This window comes from Macrobrachium nipponense, chromosome 24 (genome assembly GCF_015104395.2).
Source record: "Macrobrachium nipponense isolate FS-2020 chromosome 24, ASM1510439v2, whole genome shotgun sequence".
Lineage (NCBI taxonomy): Eukaryota > Metazoa > Arthropoda > Malacostraca > Decapoda > Palaemonidae > Macrobrachium > Macrobrachium nipponense.
The window spans coordinates 2,436,205-2,445,985 of record NC_061091.1 but is presented as its reverse complement, the minus strand read 5'-3'; the positions used below and the strand labels follow the sequence as shown (position 1 = coordinate 2,445,985).

General features: G+C 35.0%; 1 long non-coding RNA gene across 1 annotated transcript; it reads right to left on the bottom strand.

Moving 5' to 3' along the window:
- Window positions 1–4,349, bottom strand: LOC135203660 (uncharacterized). The gene is made up of 4 exons (XR_010311985.1): window positions 4,296–4,349; window positions 4,022–4,169; window positions 2,245–2,387; window positions 1–686 (listed from the first exon to the last, which is right to left on the bottom strand). It is a non-coding gene; the product is annotated as an uncharacterized LOC135203660 (long non-coding RNA).
- Between the last annotated feature and the right edge of the window lie 5,432 nt (window positions 4,350–9,781).

The window sequence follows — 9,781 nt, the reverse complement described above, 5'->3', positions numbered from 1 at the left end:
TTTGTTTACATTTTTCCTATGTATTACATGTAATGATATATCACAAATTGAGATTAAATTAGGTACATGGAAATAAATGTTCATTATTGATATGTGTCCTTATTTCTGTCCCTATTTTCTCAAGGCGTTGAATAGAAATACAGTTAAAATTTGAAGGAGTTTGTTAAATGAAGTGAGTATTATTTCTATAGATACGATGATTTGCTGACCTTCAAATACTCAACCTTCAAAACCTCGAAAATTGCACGGCAGGTATCTGGAACTATGTAGCTCATAGCTTGTGGTGAAATTATGGTAGAGTATTTAAGATCTTCATAGCTTCTTCCAGTAGCAAGAAATCGCAGTGTTGCAGTCAATCTTTCGTGGGGAGAAATTGCTTCTCTCATGTTTGTAGTGGTCTTCGCAATTAGTGGTGTTACCAGTGACAGCAGATGTAAGTATGTCGCTTCGTTCATTCGAAGGTAGTTGTGCCAATCACGTGGATAAATCTTCAACTCAGCCAATAGGTTAACATGAGAATATGTTTTCCTCTTCTTCACCCACTCTTTGCACACTCCCGCCGGTTCTTTCTAGTTGCCTTTCGCTTGGCCACAATACAGAAAGCTGCCAATTTGCCAAAGTAAGAGCGTCGTCGTCGTCTGCACTCGACATTGTTGTGATTTCAAGTGAAGACTTGTCAAGCATACCTGACCGTGTGGAGTCGAAGGGAAATATCACAATACTTGATGAAATACTTGATCAAGCATACTTGTCAAGTTTACTTGATCGTGTGTAGCCAGCTTAAGACTGATAATGATGATAATCTATTATCACCTTTAAAAATACGTTGATAATCATGATAATCGATTACTACTTATAAGAGAGTGATAACCTATTATTATTGTTTAAAGACATAATCAGACAATCGATTATATACTACCGTTAAAGGACTGATAATCGATTATTACTATTAAAATACTGATAATAACTATAATCGAGATAATCGATTCTTACTATTACAAGACCTGTATTCATGTTGTGATAATGGATTGTTATCGTTTAATGACTGATAATCGATTATTACTGTTACAAGACTGGTCATCAGGATAATCGATTATTACCAATAAAAGACTGATAACCGATTACTTTTCTTAAAAGACTGATAATCGTGATAATCTATAATTACCATTAAAACATTGATAATCATGATAATCGATTATTACCATTAAGAGACTCATAATCATGATAACTGATTATTACCATTATAAACTGATAATCATGATAATCGATTATTACCATTAGAAGACTGATAATCATGATAATCGATTATTACCATTAAAAGACTGATAATCATGATAATCGATTATTACCATTCCATCAAAAGACTGATAATCATGATAATCGATTATTACCCTTAAATGGCTGATAATCATGATAATCGATTACTACCATTAAACAACTGATAATCATGATAATCGATTATTGCCATTAGAAGACTGATAATCATGATAATCGATTATTACCATTAAAAAACTAATAATCATAATAATCAATTAACTTTATTTGCCTGATATCCTCTTATTACCTTTAAAAAGACTGATAATCACGATAATAGATTATTATTACCGTTAAAAGACTGATAATCGCTCATTACCGTTAGAGAGACTGATAATATTACTAGTATTATTATTATCTTCACTATGATGATAATCGTGATAATCGATTGCATTCCACTAGACTAATATTTTGCGTTTGAGAGATACATTCTACAGAAACGATACAAAGGATACATAAAATCAATCAGGAAAATGCGTTCTAATTCAAATGAGGAAAGGGATACATATACATTATTAATCTAAAAAGCTATATTCTACAGAAATGATACAAAGGATACATAAAATCAGTCGGGAAATTGCATTATAATTCAAATGTCAGCAGGGTAAATGGATACATATACAATATTGATCTGAAAGCTACATTCTACAGAAAGGATATAAAGGATACATATAACATCAGTCAAGAAAATACGTTCTAATTCAAATGTCACCAGGGTAAATGGATACATATACATTACTAATCAAAGAAGCTACATTCTACAGAAAGGATACATAAAATCAATCAGGAAAAAGCGTTCTAATTCAAATGTCGTCAGTCAGGGTAAATGGATACATATACATTATTAATCTAAAAAGCTACATTCTACAGAGTTCAAAGAACGGTTGTTAATTGATTCAAATCCCACAGGTTAATTGGAGTGATACATACCTTGTAACCAGAAGGACTCCAGATAAGACAGGCTGGACTTGTACTAGTATCCTCGTAGGGACAATCTCAGCTTCTAAGGATTCCTTTTTGACATTCCAGTTTGGATAGAGGCAGGACATGGATGCCTTTGGAGTTATCCATACCTGGAAAATGTTGATGTAATGATCATTAGCGTTTCAAAATTCTTCTAATGACGTACAAACGTTTAAACATACTTTGTGAATTATCTCTCTCTCTCAATACCTGGAAAATGTTGATGTAATCATTAGCGTTCCAAAGTTCTTGTAATGACGTACAAACGTCTAAAGATACTTTGTGAATTATCTCTCTCTCTCTCTCTCCATACCTGGAAAATGATGATGTAATCATAAGCGTTCAAAATTCTAAACATACTTTGTGAATTCTCTCTCTCTCTCTCTAGTCAGCACTTTATGTGTAAAACACACATAAACATATTAAAGTCATGATGACAGGTTTTCCCACACATGAAAGGAGCTACGTAACACTTCATATACCAACTAATTATATTAAGTTTTTAATTACGATACAAACGCGGCTGAATTAATTACACAAAGTTACGACCTCGAGGCAGACGTACCTCGTAATTGAGCTATAAATATCACAGCTTTTAAATGTTTTATAACACGATTAAGCGACGACATAATCATGCAATAATGAGGACATAATAATTACAGCTTAAGGGTTCTTTTCATTACAGATTACCGTAGTACTACATTACAGGTGCCTCTCGCCTGTCTGTCTGTCTATGGCGTTCATTTGTTAAGGCATATTTTGAAACCTAAGCGAAAACCTTCCTTGGGTCCAATGTGGGTATAATGCAAAATTTTGTCTACATCGGTCTAGCGGTTAGGATCTCTAATAGAGCACAATTTTACATACATACAAGTTCAGTTACACACACACACAGATATAATTTAACTCGAGCAAAAAGGGGCTAATTCCGACTTCATAATAGCAGAAGTACCCCACCACTTCAGTTACCATTACTCACTGCGAACCTCAGTTATGGATTGTGTGCAATACATTCCCCTCAAAGCCTGAAACATTATTCTAAAACTTAAAAATCAGGAGTCCACGATGGCTTTAGGCCTAACCAGTATATAACAACCATTAAAACCTCCTATATAGAGGATTATGAATTATGATCTTGGAAGCTTTCCATTAGGCAGTGGAGTTACCTCCAGATGTGTAGTTGATTGGCTCCCTGGCGTAGGAAAGAAATGAAACTACAACCACAAGTAAACGACAAAAGTCGTATTTTTTTTCAATAGGAATACTGGATGAGAGAGAGAGAGAGAGAGAGAGAGACAGACAGACAGACAGAGAGAGAGACAGTGAGTACAACTCTCCTCATCAAATGCACGTGTATTAATGCAATACAAAAGAGAGACTTTTGCTTTTTAAATCGCATCAACCAAAGATAAAAGACGCAACAGACATAATTGCTTAATTTTTTTCTGGTGCAAACAAAGTACTTACAAGTACTTACAAGGAACCCCACGAGATAGAGAGAGAGAGAGAGAGAGAGAGAGAGAGAGAGAGAGAGAGAGAGAGAGAGAGAGACTGCATTCTGCTTCTAATATTTTGGTTTAGGCCTAGCATGCTGCACATTTATATCTAACATTTCACCCATTGCGATCCAACTCCATGTGATTTAACTATGAATAATGTGAAAAATTCAATTTCAATCTAATTTCGTTTACGACTATGCCCAAATATGCATGAAATAAGCACTCTGACTGCTGAAAACACCCACCGTAAACGGTACGATTAAATAAAATCTCTCCAATATACTCCGGCTTTTGTAATTCCAGACTTCAACAGTTTGAAGTCCAAGCCCTTCAAAATGAACCTAAGGTAATGAGGGTCCAGCTAGAAAACTCGTGATTATATCGCGTATTCGTCTGCAAAGAGAAACTGAGAATTAAAAACTAACTCTAATTATGTGATCGGTAAATATTACAGTGATGGAAATGGGAGTTAAAAAATTATACACTATTCGTTACAAAAGTACCTTAAGTTTGTAGTACCTTGAGTCTGATGATGCCGGCCTTCAGTTTAATACAAGCATTCAAATGTAATCTGAAAGAATCCCAAATGGAGCAATAAACTAAAAAGTAAAGCTGAAATTTAAAGGTTTATAGTAACCAACAATAAAGAAATAAATGCCAATGCTTATAGAACACACGTGTTTTTAATAGGTCTTCATATCATCAGAATCTTTTTATTCAAATACACCAAGGAAAGATATATATTATATATATATTATAATATATATATATATTATTAATAGTATATCTATATATATATATAATATATACATATATTAAATAGACAATATATATAATATATATATAATATAAATACATATAAATACACACACACATTATATATATAATAATTATATATATAAAAGAGCCCATAAAAACGCCAAATGTTTCTTGTATGTGAACAAGCAAGGATACCAAGCAAGCATAGAGTGAGCAGCCCTTGCTGACTCAACCAAGAATAGTGCCAAAGAAGCACATGAGATAGAGCCTAACCCTCCATTTATATATGCAAGGTACTTAGAGTGTGTATGAACACAGCTAGTTGTTAGAGTGGGATCCACCTGCTTCTGAAAAACAGAGGAGATAGAACTAAACCTGCCGCTTGTTTAAGAAAGTCCTTTGGAGAAACACAAGGGGAAGACCAGGAAGCAATCTGTATTCAAAGGGAGCCAGAACATGGAACTGACATACCCAGTGAGGCCAGTGCCTGCCAGCTGAGCCAACAGCTGATCAGCTACGATCAGGTGGCAGAATGCTGACGCCTACCAGAGGACTTATGGTGAGGGACCTGCATGAACTCCTCTTTCTTCCCTTGGGAGAAAATGAGGAGGGGGTGAGGAAGAGCTTGACATTGGCGGTTAGGGGGAAGGGCAGAGCTTTGGTTTCCTATCCTTGCCCCTAGTCCACGTCATACTCCCCTTTAACCCTTACAGGACAGCCTAAATAGGTATATATCAAGCACACCCCTAGACCAGGCTAAATTTAAGGTTGGCCAAACTGAAAAACAGAAAAAAACACATCAATGTTAAAAGGAAGATATGTACATGTACTGTCGGCCAAAAAACTCGTGGCAGAGTTTCATAATTTTTCGTTCACTTGTCTGACGCACGATTCATGCCTTATTTATCCATTTTTCTTTTCAAAGATGAAAGAAATCATATGTAATGACGTTAAAAACAGTCACTGATATCTTTAGAACATCATGTTATGTTTTTGTGTAATAATATTTTCCATATAGCAAAATTGACGTGAACGAAACGAAGTGATAAAAAAACGTCATATCACAACCAGATATACATTACCAAATAGATAGGAGAACACCTATCATAGTAGTATCGCATAATCATAGACCTTAAATTATCATTTCAATATTAAGTAAAGGTAGTTGAACTATTCCATTTGTTAAATTTTACAGAAAACATTGGAATCTCACAAAATGCTATCAAATTTAAAAACAAAAAGAAAAAATAACGATCTCCTAACAGTGTGAAACCAAGCGACCTCACTCTATTGCTTTTGATGTTATGTGCACGGGAATCTAATGTCAATGTGTCATTTAGGTTGGTCTAAGAAACGTCCCTTGATGAGCGAGAGACAACTATTGCACTGCATTCGGTGCAAGTTGCTGTTGGAGAGATATCAAGAAAGCTTATTAAACCGGAGAGAATCATGCCTAGATGAATCAAATTGTTTAAAGAACGGCAAAATTTAGAACATGGGCCTAGAGGTGGAACACCTCAAAGCACCACAAGAGAGCAAGACAATACAGTGTAAACGTTGCTGAACAACATTCATTTGTGAATTTTGAATTCTAGTGCATCGTCACGACATTGCTGAACCAGGAATCATGACTAGCTCTATGCTTATGACTGGTGCTGATGAATACTTTAGATGGAGAGGAAGAGATTTTTAAATCTCCACTTGAAATCTATTGAAGGTGTCTAATGAATAAGTCTAATGAATAAGCAAACGTATCTTTGATGGATGAGAGATTCAGTTAGGCTTACTCTTTTTGTTTTGTTTTTTATCGGTGGCCAGTGAATACCACAGATAGGGAGGGAAACAGTTTCTATGATGCATGCATTTTTTTTTCTTCAAAAGCTAAAGCATACATTTTATTAGGAGATACTTTATCAACATCGGCCTAATCCCTCCATCACTCCTATACGCCACCTCCGCTCTCTTCTACATCTCGGGCGACTCGAGCCGACTTCTCACTACGAACTCCATGGCTTGAAAGCATCAGTAATGATAACGGTTATTTTGCAATTCCCCGCACCGACAACGGGCGCCTTAAAATGCATGTTTATATATTCTTATCGTTTCAGCTACTTATAATATGCTTATGGTAATATGGTCTAGGCTATACCATGTTGAAGCTAATTTTAATTAATTTCTATTTAGAGGTAATGAATAGCTACAGAAAGATCAGCCTAAGAAAGTTTTAATGAAAGTAAACCCTTTTCTTAATGTATTCGTCAGCTTTGACTCCCACAGCTTTCCAACGTGTACAGATGAAACAGGATGATATGCAAGGAATTCGATAAAAAAATTAAAAAAAAAGACTGAATTATATTCGTTTGATTTTTTTATGATTGATTTTAGACTTTGAATAAATCATGTTAAGCATTATGAAAGGGATAAGAAAAAAAAGGAAAACATGGCCAATAAAACAAGAATAACGGGAATAATAAAATAAAGCATATTGATATATATATATATATATATATATATATATATATATATATATATATATATATATATATATATATATATTGTCGTTTTAAATATGCATTCACATTACGTATTCGAGAGAGTATACTGCTGAAAATAGACCTAGGCTAATCATGTGTGAAAATCAGAAGTCAATTAAGGCCCACTAAATGTGTCATGCAAATTATTTTATTGATCACAGGACAAAATTAGTTTAATTAAACATCGTTATTAAAGAATCTTAATTTCCTTAATGTATCATTTATCGGCTGTAGGAGACGAAATGACAACACCCCAGTGCAGTACGATACGTTGGGTCAAGACTCGAGCGACAGGAAAGCCAACTTCAAAAGGCTGATGCTGACACGAAGCTAAAGTTGAGAATAAAATTGGAATTCATGGACCCATCGGTATATATTTTTTTACTTTGCAAGATAATTATCTTTAATACGTTGAATAAGTCGACTCAGTTCTAATGTAATTTATTTCAAGTATAGCACCTTTGTTATTTATTTTTAAGTAAATAATCTGGCACCTGCATATGGCGATATTTCCATAGCGAACAATGAATTAAGAAACTACGCCAATTCTTCGTTGGCCGACAGTACATTGAAATAAAAAAAAAAAAAAACCCAAATTTTAGTTTATTTAAAATAATTATGAAACACCCTGGGATGGGGAGCTGCAGTGCATTTCCTCATGAAATCTCAAGTTAAGAGTGATCTCTTTGTATCCAGTAGGGATGAAGGTTCACTACTGTTGTTAATGCCCTTAACACCTCCAAATATGCCCCCAATCACCCTCTATAACAAGAAGTAAAGTTCCTTACTCCCAGGTTCAACAAGTGTTTGCAATTCATGGTGATGGATAATCCTATATAAAAGGAAATGGTTCGTATTTCTGCATGTACAAAATAGTACTTAAAGTAATTGTGAGAAATCAGTTTATCATACTGCCATAATCCCTTGATCAATCACACCAATACATCCATGTGGGGTACTTATACATCCAAAGTTCGTACAGCGGAATAGGCCATGTATAGGCTACATTATACCTCTACACAACCCCACAATATTATCATAAACCAGGCTAGTCTATGAAAATATATTGTAACTTGAAAAAAAGTGTACCAAATCTCAAAAATAATAATCATTCAAGCTATCTTTTTATTAGAAGTGTGCATCAAACACAATGCAAGCAGAAATTATGACACTTTAGTAAGCAAAATGTTCAATTCAGGAACTTTGAACATCATCACAAAGCAACCTAGTTTATTGCTATTATCAAGCAAAGATATTCAAAGGCACAGCATTGTACGTAATGTACATCTCTACTTATTATGACAAGAAATGTTGAACAGAAGCACATGTAAGTGGGATCCTCCAACACATCACATTTGCTAAATTTCCCTGTTACTTACATTTTCCATGGATAAACTACTGTATTTCTGCATTTAGTACAATAAACAAGGTAACCAGTAGGCTACACAGTTATATCATCACCCAAATTGTATGTAATGTACTGGGTGTATAATGTACTCTAGATCACTAAATGAAAAAGCAAGGACACAATGAAAAATATACAGTGAACTAATATTGTATAACTAGTAACACATTACAGAGCACAGGGAAATAGCTACACAAGACACTTAATTGATTACCCTTTCCTTCCTGCATATTTTCTTTGGTTACCTTGTAGGACTTGAAGGCTCTGGGGTTTTCTGAGTGATATACAAGTAGTGGCTTAACTTTGCAGTCGCCACCCGCATTCACGCACAGCACAAGGGTTAGCCTATCTTTCATAAGTTTGTGGCCTGGCAAGCTCTTCTCCTTTGCTGTTACATAGGTCCTCCTCAACACCTTTCCCAGAAGAGCTCTGTCACGGCACAGTTGAAGACCTGCTGGGCGATGTATCCTTCCGATTCTACCAGTTCGACAAAACTTTTAACAAACTCCTCAGCTGTTATTTAGCTAAAATTGCCAAAAAACATAATACATATAGCCTGACCTAACCTTGCCTAGGGCACTGTGTCCACAACTTCGTCAGAAAGGATGTCACCCACTTTTTCAATGAAGATTTTGGGAATTTTTGGCCAGTCCTGAGACAGTTTATACCATAGGTATGCAGTCAGACACTAAAATCAATAGGGTTACAAGAAGCCAATAAAACAAACCATACCTATTTGCGATACCAGGTTCTTACCTGGCTAGGCTAGGCCACCAGGCCCTAACCTAGTGTGTGGTCACTTTAAAAACGTTCAGTAAACCTCACCTTAATAAGAATTTGCATTTTAATTAATGTTCGACACCCCACAATCAAAAATCCAACTTTCCCACTGTGGTTCTCCATATTTAAAATATAAGGGGTTCCTATGTCTTTATATGTACAACTACTTTGTTACTGAAATGAGCACCAGAGATGTTAAAAACACATTAAGAAGGAAAATACAATAAAAAAAACAAGAGTAACCTGCCAGCACCAATGAAAGCATGACTAAGAACTAAAGCCGGTATTTTTTCAAGAAATAGGCTTACGTGAATTTTAAAATCCCACTTGGGCTAACTGGTAAAACTTTAAAACAAGAGATTTAGGTTTGAGCTTTATCCATGTACCCATGTTATCAGATTAAAATAAAAAAAAAAACACTCCAGATACATTACCCATCCTTACAATGCACCAGGTTAAAAAAAAAGATCTGATCGGAAGCCCACGTTAGCAACAGCTGCTAGTAAAATATCTCTAACTTAAATTTG